This window comes from Mesoplodon mirus, assembly GCF_964341445.2.
Source record: "Mesoplodon mirus genome assembly, chromosome: 5".
Classification (NCBI taxonomy): Eukaryota; Metazoa; Chordata; class Mammalia; order Artiodactyla; family Ziphiidae; genus Mesoplodon; species Mesoplodon mirus.
The window spans coordinates 94,093,671-94,106,445 of NC_138980.1; positions in this window are offsets into that span (position 1 = coordinate 94,093,671).

Below are 12,775 nucleotides of genomic sequence, written 5' to 3' on the forward strand. Positions count from 1 at the left end.
CCCCTACACTCACCATGTACTTTTTTTTTTCCCTACCATGTACTTTTAAGAGAGAGAATCTAGAGAGACAAAAGTTCCAAGAGCAAGTGTGAAAATTCAAAGAAGCCTTCTGTGTAGACACTAGAATTACTGCCTCTTTCTTTGGCCATACCCAAAACTTCAGCCTCCAGCAGAATGGTCAGTGGGCTAGTAGCGGCCTTGTCCTATGGTTAGAGAAGAATCTTTGTACACATACCCCCTTTCACCTCAAGAGTTGACACATGCCATTTTAGGTGAGCACTTTCTCAATGAATGAATGTTTGAAGGCTTGTTTTTTCATGGTACAGTGTCCCACTGTTTGGATGTACCACAATTTAATATATTGTGTTGGAGTATTCATTGTTTCCATTTTTTTTCTTTATATATAAGGCTATGATAAATGTCTATGTACATTAGTCTTTAAAAATGTTTCCCCCATCATTTCAGAAGACGATCTAACAATTTTGTTGCATTCTGACAACTGACAACAAATTTTTTTCTTATGTAAACTGTTAAAAATACAATGCATTGTTCTAAATGACCTAAAAAGAATTGTTTCTGGTGTTAAGAGTAGAGAAAATTTAAAATGGAAAGAGTACATAGAGGACTAACGTTTGGGAACCTCTTGGTACCAATCATAAACGAGCCTTTTACAGAGAAGATATTAACTACTAACTATTCAAAGTTGTTGGAAAAAAAGAAGCTTTTATGCTTTGGGCTTAAATATATATATATACTCAAACCAGTAAATTGATTATCAGTTAAAATGAACATAAATAATGGATACCAAATGAGAATAGGTCAGTGACATTAGTAGGTCAGTAAGATACACTTTATTATCCATTCAAACTTTTTGTAATCATTAAATAATTTTAAGTACCTAGTTGCTTTGACTCCCTAAAAAGTACCAATGGTTAAAATAGAGAAACCTGTACTTTTCTCTTTTTGGTGATCTCCCTTTGCTCCTTTTCAGAGTTCAGCATCATTCTTCAGTGTCCTAAGGAAAGAGTTTAGAAACTCAAAGTCTTTACCCCTTTCCAAGTGGAAATAGATACTGATTACACTTGGGGGAAGGGGGAAGGAGACTATGTACCAATGATGAAACAGGAGTAAGAAAAGGCATATATAGCCTCAGAAGAATGTTCCAACCAATCAAATGCTAGATTTATATACTTAATAATGTAGTAGGAATCCTAAGTTTTCTGTCTATCGATGGTTCATCTGTTTATCTATCCACCTATCCATTCACCTACCCATCCAAGCATATATCCCTTGCCTATATCCCAAAGAATTTGAAGTGGTTCACTTGCCGGCTGTTACAGAAACTGTCTTGGTGAGAATTCATGAATATCAATCTTTCTACTAGAGCACTGATCCTGACCAATATTTTTGAATCAAGTTCGAGAATAACAATGACAGTTTCATGTAATCCTTCTATTTTTAAAATAAGTTATCTTTAAAAATACTGTTTGAAGAGAAGAGGGAGAAAGATAGTGAAGAATACCTACTACTTCCTCTCACACGATGAACATTTACTTTTGACTCCCATATCTCAGATTTTCTTTTTTTCAGCAGACGAGATGCTGGGTATTTTACTCCTCTCTAGTTCATCTTAAGGATCATGCATTAAGAAGTACTGGAAGGGTAGGGTCTAGTGTAAAGCACTGAATCATCAGCATTATTGCTTAAGGGCTTAAGGTGTTTGAGTCGTTGGACACATCACTCATTTCTTGTGCCTGTATTTTCCCATCTTTAGAATAAGATGAATATGTCTTACCTTCCTTTAGAGTGTACCCATCCTGAGTCACTTGCTAGCATCAGTAAATTGCCTCTCAAGAAAGGGGTGTTTAGAAGACTTATCCTAATTTTTAAAGGCCAAATGAAAAATGGATTGGATGAACTAAAATAAATTTTTATGGCATCAGGAATAGCAAAAGGGCAGCACAGGGGCAGAGAGTTTTGGGAGGATTCTAGAAAGTAGAAACGGTAGAACCTTGGGGAAGAAAGTTCTGGCTCTGAGACTTCTCCAAGGCAGCCTTTTCTCTGGACTCTTCTCCCCATCAGGGCAAGGCACACTACAGCTAGCCCCTCTTCTGATTTCGCTCCTCAGGCCTAGTTTCTACAGGAAACCAGTCAAAATATATTCAAGCTACAGTGTGAATGTCACCCTAAGGAGAAATGTTGGAAATAGACTTGCCTATTTCTTAAACAGGTGGGTAAATTACACGCTCAAGAGCATGTCAAACAACCTCTCAGGGCTATTGGGAGTGGGAGAGCAGAGCAGGAGGTGTTTTCATATGTAGGTATATCTATAGTCAAACACTGGAAATAGAAAATACATATCCAAGTGGTTATTAGTATGGTTAAACCTCATCATAACACACTCCACAGACATGAAATTTCCTTAAAATAAGCATTCCTTGCTAGCTCTTCCTTTCCTGCAGCTTTTCAATATTACACCCACAGTGCTATAGGGTCCTGTCTAAAAATACTGCAGCATGTGTTTATGTAAAAATACTGCACCATGAAGATAATAAGGGAGGACTCCCTTGAAAAGCACCATGGGATAGTGAAAAGAGAGCTGGGCTCAAAACTGAGAGATTTTGGCTTCTACTTTTGATTCTACTTGTGAGTAAGTCTGAAGATGTGACCAAGTCAAATGACTTTCTAAGTCTTGATTTTTTTGTCAATAAGAATTTTTTGCACAGCATGCTATCTAAAGCTCTTCTAGCTCTACTGTCATATGAGTCTATGATAGGTGATAGTGAAGGTTCTTTCTGGCACTATAATACATGAAGTCTTGTTTATATTTTCTATTTTATAAATTCCTTTCTTAAAATTATTAAATTAGAAAGTCACTTATTGGGGACATCCAAAAATAGCACTGGAGTAAATGCATAAAAATAAGCAAATACATCCATTTATATTTCTTGAAATATCAATTTAAATTTTAAATTGAAGAAAGCTTTTTTTTCATTTAAATGGAAGACAAATCTCGGGCATGAAGATACATCCAACTATGAAAGGGCAGATAGAAGAACACTATTGAGACAAAGAAAGTTGCCTTAGGGAAATTTTTTTCTAAGTATCAATTTATTAAAACCCAGTGGTCTCAAAAAGGTGCAATTTTATCCCAGGGAACATTTGGCAATGTTTGGAGACATTTTTGGTTGTCACAACTGGTGAGAACTATTGGCATCTAGTGGGTAGAGGCCAGGGATGATGCTAATCATCCTACAAGGCACAGAACAGCCCCCTATAACATAAAATTATCCAGGCTAAAATGTCAGTACTGCCAAGGCTGACAAACCCTGATAGGATGCTCTCAAGACTACTAACCGTATTATATTGAGCTTGAAATACTCAAGCTGACATTGAGAGCAGTAGCTTCACCACAAAATGTTTATTTTAGTTTTGCCTAGAGAGAAACCACCCTCTCAGATGAAATTCTCTAAAGGAATTAGGCAAAAATATTACTTTTGTGAATACAGGCATTTATTCCTGTATTCTGAGTTATAATCCAGCAAACTCAGCTATTTTGTGTTTCCTGTATCACTATTTCATATCTTGATTTCTAAATATTCATCTTCAATCTCTAGCAAAAAAAGCACCAAATATTAGTTACAGTCATACTGAAAAATATTACAATCCAGGAACCTAGTCAGATTTTCAGGCACTCCTGAGCCCTATCAAATCAGAAGGTATTAATGGAGAGACAGGCTGTGGTTTCAAGTAACCCATCTTCAAACTAGTTGTGTTCTCTGTGTCTGATAGACTTGTGTGATGGACATCAGTCTTCTCTATCTTTCAAATAAACACTGGTAGCTGATATTTACAAAGGAGAAAATGACTAGTCAACAATTAAAAAGGGAGTTTCTAAAATCTCCTGAAATAAAGACAGGGGACTATTTAACCAGAAATCAAATGTCTGATGTTACTCATTCCTCCTTTCAAACCTATTGTCCTCTATTAATTACAGTGTGAGGGCTTGTATGCAAAGATGGTCACTATCAATTTATTAGATTCTTATACATGCACACTACTTTCTTAACAGATGCTGTCTATTCCTTCACCCTCTTGAAATTTAGCTGGCCTGGGATTTCTTTGACTGGTAAAATACAGCAGAAATGATGCTGTGCCAGGCTGAGGCTGAATCTTTAGGAAGACTAGTGGTTTCTGCTTTCTCCCTCTTAGAACCCAGCCCCCATGCTCAGAGGATGCCCAAGCAGCTACACAGAGAAGTCCATGTGAACAAGAATCAAGGCTTCTAACCAACAGCCCTAGCTGACCTACCAGCTGACAGCAAACAATTTGTTCACCATGTGAGTAGCCAGCTTATAAATGAACCTATCAGCCTCATTTGGGCCAACTGATATAGCACAGAATAGAAGCAAACTGACCACACCTAATCCTGTCCAGTTTTACTTTTTTTGAGCATTATTGAGGTAAAATTTCCAAAAATTACATATATTAAAGGATATTTTAATATAGGTATACATTGTGAAATAATTACCACAACCAAGATAATTAACATATCATCACCTTATATAGTTATCTGTTTCCCCCCTGCCCCTTTGGTGAAAACATTTAAGATCTACTCTCTTAGAGAAACTTAAAAAAAAAAATCCCATTTAAAATTATATCCAAAAAAAAAAAAAAAATCCTACGAATAAACTTAACCAAGGAGGTGAAAGACCTATATGCTGAAAACTATAAAACATTGATAAAGGAAAGTGAAGAGGATTTAAAGAGGTGGAAAGATATCCCATGCTCTTGGATGGGAAAAATTAATATTGTTAAAATGTTCATACTATCCAAAGCAATCTACAGATTTAATGCGATCCCTATCAAAATACCCATGACATCTTTCACAGAACTAGAACAAATAATCCTAAAATTTATATGGAACCACAAAAGACCTAGAACTGCCAAAGCAATCCTGAGGAAAAAGAACAAAGTTGGAGGAGTAACCCTTCCAGATTTCAAAGTATACTACAAAGCTACAGTAATCAAAACAGCATGGTATTGGCATAAAAACAGACATACAGATTAATGGAACAGAATACAGAGCCCAGATATAAACCCACACACCTACAGTAAATTAATCTATGACAAAGGAGGCAAGAATATACAGTGAGGAAAAACAGTCTCTTTAGCAAGTGGTGTTGAGAAAGCTTGGCAGCTACATGTAAATCAATTAAATTAGAACAGTCACTCACACCATATACAAAAATAAACTCAAAGTGGCTTAAAGACTTAAATGTAAGACATGACACCATAAAACTTCTAGAAGAGAACATAAGCAAAACATCGTTGGATGTAAATCATAGCAATATTTTCTTAGATCTATCTTCTGAAGCAAAAGAAATAAAAGCAAAAAATAAACAAATGGTATCTAATCACACTTAAAAGCTTCTACACAGCAAAGGAAACCGTCAACAAAACGAAGAAACAACCTATGGAATGGGAGAAAATATTTGCAAATGATGCAACCAACAAGGGGTTAATATCCAAAATATACAAACAGTTCCTACAACTCAATGTCCAAAAAACAAACAACATAATCAAAAAAAAAAAAATGGGCAGAAGACCTAAATAGGCATTCCTCCAAAGAAGATATCCAGATGGCCAACAGGCACATGAAAGATACTCAACATTGCTAACTATTAGAGAAATGCAAATCAAAACCACAATGAGGTACCATCTCATACCAGTCAGAATGGCCATCATCAAAAGGTCTACAAATATTGATAATAAATACTGGAGAGGGTGTGGAGAAAAGGAAACCATCCTACACTGTTGGTGGGAATGTAAAGGTGCAGCCACTAGGGAAAACAGTATGGAGGTTCCTTAAAAAACTAAAAGTAGAGCTACCATATGATCCAGCAATACCACTCCAACTTTTTCATCTGAAAAAGATGAAAACACTAATTCAAATAGATACATGCACCCCCACGTTCATAGCAGCACTATTTACAATAGCCAAGACATAGAAACACCCAAATGTTCAACAACAGACGATTGGCTTAAGAAGAAGTTCATATACATATACAATGGTATATTACTCAGCCATAAAAAAGAACGAAAAACTGCCATTTGCAGCAACATGGTTGGACCTAGACAATATTTGTTTTCTTGCTATTGAGTTACTTGAGAACCTTATATAGTTTGGATATTAACCCCTCATCAGCTACATGGTTAGCAAATATTTCCTCTTATTTTATCTGTTTTTCATTCTACATAACTAAGTTTTGGAATAGGTTTTATGCAGCAATCAAGTACCAAAACATACATCAAAGTCTGAATTTAAAAGAAAGATTCCTATTAATAGCCCTTGTTAACATCATGTAAAGTATAATTTTATTTCTATGAATAGCAGCTGTCCTATGATTTATTATCTTTCTTATAAACTGGACTCTTTGGGAGCTTTGAGATGTTCAAATATATAAACAATGCCAATTTCATAATCTACTCATGAGATAAGTACATGGCTTCTGCTAGGAAGCACGTGCATGTAGTTTTTGGTAGTATTCCAGGACCAAAATATTTCACACTCAGTTTTAGATCCTTTCTGTGGTGGCACAGGCAAAACAAGGGCATGGCACTATGTGAATTTGGAAGGAATCCTTTACTTTACTTTAACAAAGGCATAAAGCTGAATGCACATCCTGTTGAAACACACAACTAGAAAAAAGTTGGTGTCGGGATGTAATGTAAAGCCACTTAAATTTCTCTTGGTAGTAGGTAGTCATCATTGCTATTTTCTGCTACTTTTAATTTCATGCTCACCACCCCTATGCCAGTAAGCATTTAATCAGATGTCTCCAAATATCAGTCAATGCTTTATATTTTAAATTTATTTATTTTATTTATTTATTTTTGGCTGCACTGGGCCTTTGCTGCTGCGGGCGGGCTCCCCTTAGTTGCAGCAAGTGGGGGCCACTCCCTGCCGCAGTGCTTGGGCTTCTCATTGTGGTGGCTCCTCCCGTTGCGGAGCACAAGCTCTAGGCACAACTTCAGTAGTTGTGGCTCGCAGTCCCTAGAGCACAGGCTCAGCAGCCGTGGCACACGCACTCAGCTGCTCCGCGGCATGTGGGATCTTCCCAGACCAGGGCTCAAACCCGTGTACCCTGCTTTGCCAGGCAGGTTCCCAACCACTGCGCCACCAGGGAAGCCCCAATGCTTTATATGTTAAACACAACTTAAGGAGCCTTTGTTAGAGTGAAAGCACCAAGAAATTTGGAAAGTGTTTCTTTTTTTTGCCTTGTAAGAACATTCAGAATATTAATAATTTTTACAAATTCGAGTTGGTTGTCCTGATGTCCTTTAAAGTAGGATTTAAACTGGTAAAGTCTTACTTCATCAGGAACTAGAGTCAAATCTGACTGCTACAGATCTTACTGCTCTAATTTTTATCAAATGCAAACCAAGTCTAGAGACCAGAGGTCTTAGACTATAGCAGCAGTCCCCAACCTTTCTGGCACCAGGGACCAGTTTAGTGGAAGACAATTTTTCCACGGCGGAGGAGGGGATGGTTCAGGCAGTAATGTGAGCGATGGGGAGCGGCAGATGAAGCTTTGCTTGCTCACTTGCCGCTCACCTCCTGCTCTACGGACCGGTTCCTAACAGGCTGCGGACCAGTACTGGTCCAAGGCCTGGTCCACGGCCCGGGGGTTGGGGACCCCTGGCCTAGAGTCCTGTTTATCTACATCTGAAACTCCTGCACTTCAGAAAAGATAAAATATTCAATGAAAATATCTGGAGTAGACTTTTAATATAAACATGGAAATTGCATTTGTTTTTTGAATCACAGCTTCTTGAATATGGAAGGCACAGGGAAAATTACAAAGTAGGTGGCTTATGTCAGGAAAATGCATTCTACTTTCTAATGGCAATGGCTGGAGCCACCGAAGTGTTGAGCAGCAACTATTTCTGTTGATTCCTTTGTGGCCTCTGTGTGTGACCTGGTAGTTATTTGAACAGATGAAAACAGATAAGTTTCAATTCCACCCAGCTGAAGGAAGGCATTCGCAAGGAATGTAACCAGACTTTTATTTCAGGGACAAGAACTTGGTGTTACATAAAGCTTTGTGAAGTGTGGTTGCTACAACAGTTGGAGTTGTTTGAAGGGAAATGTAGTGACTTCCAAAGGCAACTGAGAAAGAAGTCAGCAGAATGGATCACTGGCGTAGTTTGGACAAACAACAATTTCTGCTAAACCAGTCAGCTTGGAAGGGGGATTGCAATGAAATGGGTCATTTGAATGTATCTCATTCTACATGGACTAATCTCATTTTACATGCCTTCCATAGATTCGTTATGTGTACATCACTGGAATGTAATTAAACCACAAATAAGGTGGCCACTCAATGTCATTTTGGAAATAAAAATCATATACATTATAAATAACTGGAATAAATATTGTGCCTATTTGGTACTTAACAGAGCAGTTAGCCTATGACAATATGCACGTGTGCATTTGCATATCTGTGTATATTTTGTGAGAAAGCCAATTTCTCTTGTTTTTTGTTTTTATTGTAGTAAGAACATTTTATCATAGCAAGTAACATGAGATCTACTCTTTTACCAATTTTCTCAGTAACTATAAATACAGTATTGTTAACTATATGCTGATTGCTCTTTTTTTTGAACATTAACTGGATATTTAATATTAAGGAATAACTTCAAGTATCATGGAGTCATGATTATATTAAAATATATAGTACAGTATATATAACAATATTATATTATTGTTAGAGGATCCTTATCTTTCAGAGATACTGAAATATTTATAGATAAAAAATGATATCTTGGATCTACTTGAAAATAATTAAGGGTAGGAAGGAAGTGGGCAATGTTATACAGCAGGGCCAGAAATGATGGCCCAGACCAAATCTGGCATACTACGTGGTTTTTTGGGGTTTTTAAAAAATATTTATTTATTTATTTATTTGGCTGCATTGGGGGTTTTTTTTGTTTAACATCTTTATTGGAGTGTAATTGCTTTACATCGTTGTGTTAGTTGCTGCTGTATAACAAAGTGAATCTATGCTGATTGTTCTTTTAATTGGTTTTTTCACATCATCATAACCAGCAGAATACAAAAGTTCCATAAAATCAGGAAAACCACCTCTTCTATGGCTAAATTTGGCATATTACCATCTGGGATGAGGCCATGAACACAACTGGTACTAACCAGGTATAGGAGGATCACGATGTTGGTGAGGAAAAGAGTTCAGTTCCCCACCTAGTGAGTGAGCGAATACTGCTGGGGACAGTGGAGTGTGAACTCTAGGAGCACGGACTCTATCCCGAGTTTAAGCCCCAGTCCTGCCACCTTAGGAGTTGTGTGCCCTTGTGCAACTTCACTTCTCTGAGCCAATGTCTCCTTCTCTATCAAACACATATATGATTAAATGAGAAGACGCATGTGTGAAGAATATTAACATATAAATAATTAAAGCCCCTTCCCCTTCTTTACCCATCAAAGACAGTGTATGAGTCAAGACAGGTTAGGTTTTCTATGATACAAAACAACCTCCAACTCTCGCGCAGCTCTTTCATAAGTTCTCTGCAGACAAGTTCCTGAGGAGCTGTCCCCAAGGTGTTAGCCCAACATCAGCTCCTTTGATCTTATGACACCTTGATATCAACACATGCTTCCACGATACCCAGCAGCATAACACAAGGCTAGAGAGTCAAGCACCAGTGGTGATGTGAGGACAGAGGCAGAGATTGGAGGGACATGTGTGCTACCCAAGCAATGCTGAAGATTGCCCAGAGCCACCAGGAGCTGAAATGGCAAGGAAGGATACCCCTTAAAGCCTTTAGTGGCAACATGGCTCTGCTGACACATTAATTTCAGACTTGTGCCCTTTAGAACTGTGAGAGAATACATGTCTGCTGTTACAAGTCACACAGCTTGTGGTAAATGTGTTGCAGCAGCTTTAAGAAACTAATAGAGATTTGAAGGCCAGTATCTCTGGCTACCTCCCAATACTTCTCTCTTTCTGTCAAGATGGGTGTCACATCTCCAGATATCATGTCTATATGCAAGAAAAAATAATAAAGAATGTCACAAATACCCTTTGTCCCTTTAATTAGGAAAGTTAAAATTCTCCATTAAGTGAATCTCTCTAGCAGGCTTCCCTTATTTCTTCCTTAGCTGGGTCAGTAATAATGAGATGTTCCGAGTTCAAACAAACTCTGAGAAAGTGAAGGAAACGATCCCTATGATTGGCTTAGATCTATCAGGCCTCATTGCTTGGGAAAAGCATATTGCTGTCCCAAACAACATCTGTCTTCTACGAAGCAGGAGAGAAGAGGATAATGAACAATGGATAGGAATAAAGTGTCATCCAAATCAGTGTTAGCTATTATTACGGATCTAAAAATGGTGGGTCTTAAGTAAGATATTAGAAGAAGAATTTGGGGTTCAGGACTTCCCAAGTAGCATACCAGAGTACATTAGTTTGCCACACATGGGGTATAGGCTGTCACTGCTCCCCCAGAGACCAGGGTTGGTTATCTCTAGCATCAAACACTTCATCTAATTACCCTAGTGGTACATTTAAATATAATCATGTTTTGTGTGTTGCATTGTGTAGAAAGGCTTGGGATCATTTTTAATTGCTAGAGGGTGGCAGGGACTTCATCTAAACTCTTGGGAAAATCATAACACAGTCTAGAGCATAAAGAAAGAAAAAAAAAAGGAATAGAAGAGTCAAAATACAAGAATAAAGTTCCCTGACCCTTCATGCCTTCTGTGATATATTTTCATACTCATAACTCCAATGAATTACGCCTCCAAGTATCCTAAGCCCTGCACATCCTCTTTTCACCTTGACTCTATGCCTGATAATGTGATTTGCTTTGGTCTTTGGGGCATCAAGAAACAAAGGCTTGGAAAGTGCTTGGGAATTGGGGTTTATATTCTTGGAATACTGTCCTACCATGTTAAGAAACTTTGGCTGGGGACATATAACTCAGCCAAGGGCCAGCACCAACCTTCAGATATGTGAGTGAGACCATCTCAGACCAGCAGTCGCTGTTGAGCCACCAGGTGACTGTAGCCTAGACACAGGTAGCAGAAGAACCCCTCAGCTAAACCAGCCCAACTGCACAACTGTGATCAAACATTTGGCTGCTGTTTTAGGAGACTAAGTGTGTGTAATAGATAGTACGAGGTCATTGATATTTCTCTCCAAACTTATCTCCTTCCATTTTCCCTTCCCTCATTCCATGTCTGCCTAAGGTCTTCTTGCTCTTCCCTGAACATGACAGGCTTATTTCTGCCTCAGGTCCTTTGACTGGGTGTTGCCTCCACCTGGGAAGCTTCAATTCCTTCACGGTTCACTTCCTCATGGCATTCAAGACTCTGATCCACTACTATCTCCTCAGGGAGGCCCTTGTTCACCACCATTTCTGATATATAACATACCAGTCCCTGTATGTTCCCTCTCCATTTCCTTTTTCTACTTTTTTTTTTCTTGAGATCTTATTTTGAAAACATATGATGTATTTCTTGGATTACGAGGTTATTTTCTGTCTCCTCAACAAGAATGTAAACTCCAGGAGGACAAAACCATGTCTACCTTGTTAATAGTTCTATCAGCTGCGGCTAGACTAGTTCTGGTATACGGTGGACACCTTAATAACGTCTTTTGAATGAATTAATAAATTAATTAAATGAAATTTATTAAGTGTGAATTTGGGCACGACCAGAGGGAATGAGAAGGTGATATTCAGAGCAAGGACTCATAGATTCCTTAATTGGAAATGTATTCCTAATAATTTTCATATAAGTGCAATTTTTACCCTTTGATTTTTTCAATTGACATATTGAATTTTAACCTCTTGCTTAGTGCAGAGGTCTTACAGTATATTTATAATACTTTTATTTAATTCTAATTAAATATTTAGTTACATGTTTGCTATAATTTATACATAAAATTCTAAATAAAGGCTACTATTTTAAATGTACTTTTTTCTTCATGTGGTTATATATATTCTTCCTAACAAAATATCTCATTACCATTATTTTACAACTTCTTGAATGTAAAGTTTCCAAGTAATTATGAAATTATACTTTACTTGTGTTGTAAAAGCTTCATAATTCTCCGCAGTCCTCTCAGGCTTGTTCAACAAACATCTTTAATAATTATATATAATAATTCACTATTTCCGTATATGAAAGTCACATACCTGAAAATCCTTACTATCCTGAAAGAACATGAAATGACAACCTGTGAGAACTCACTGTACATATCAAACCATCTGTGGGTCAAATCGCATGCACTTCTACAAACATAATCTCATTCACAGCTGTTTTATCTTTAATGTGAACAGCAGTCTAACAATTTTATTATCTAGGTCTCTAATCCCTAGCAGACTCTAAACAGAAAACTGTAGTTGAAGAGAATTTGGGGGGTCTTCTGGAAAAAGGCAGATTGGCAAATGCACCCTGCTCTGTCCTAGGTCCTTTAAATTGTTTGTGTCCATTCACACAAACTTATCTTTTGTTCTTAAATGACCAGCCAATGTCATCAACAGTCACTTACATTTAACCAGGCTGCCTCAGTTCACTGACTCTTGTATCTTTACTGGTTCTGTCCATCTCCAACAGGAGATGGGTCTCCTGTTGCCCTGGTGCCTCTAACAGTCTTATGGATTGACCATTACATCTCCCTCTCTCTCTTTCTCTCTCTCTCTCTCTTTCTCTCTCTCTGTCTTTTTCTCAAACACACACACCTACACA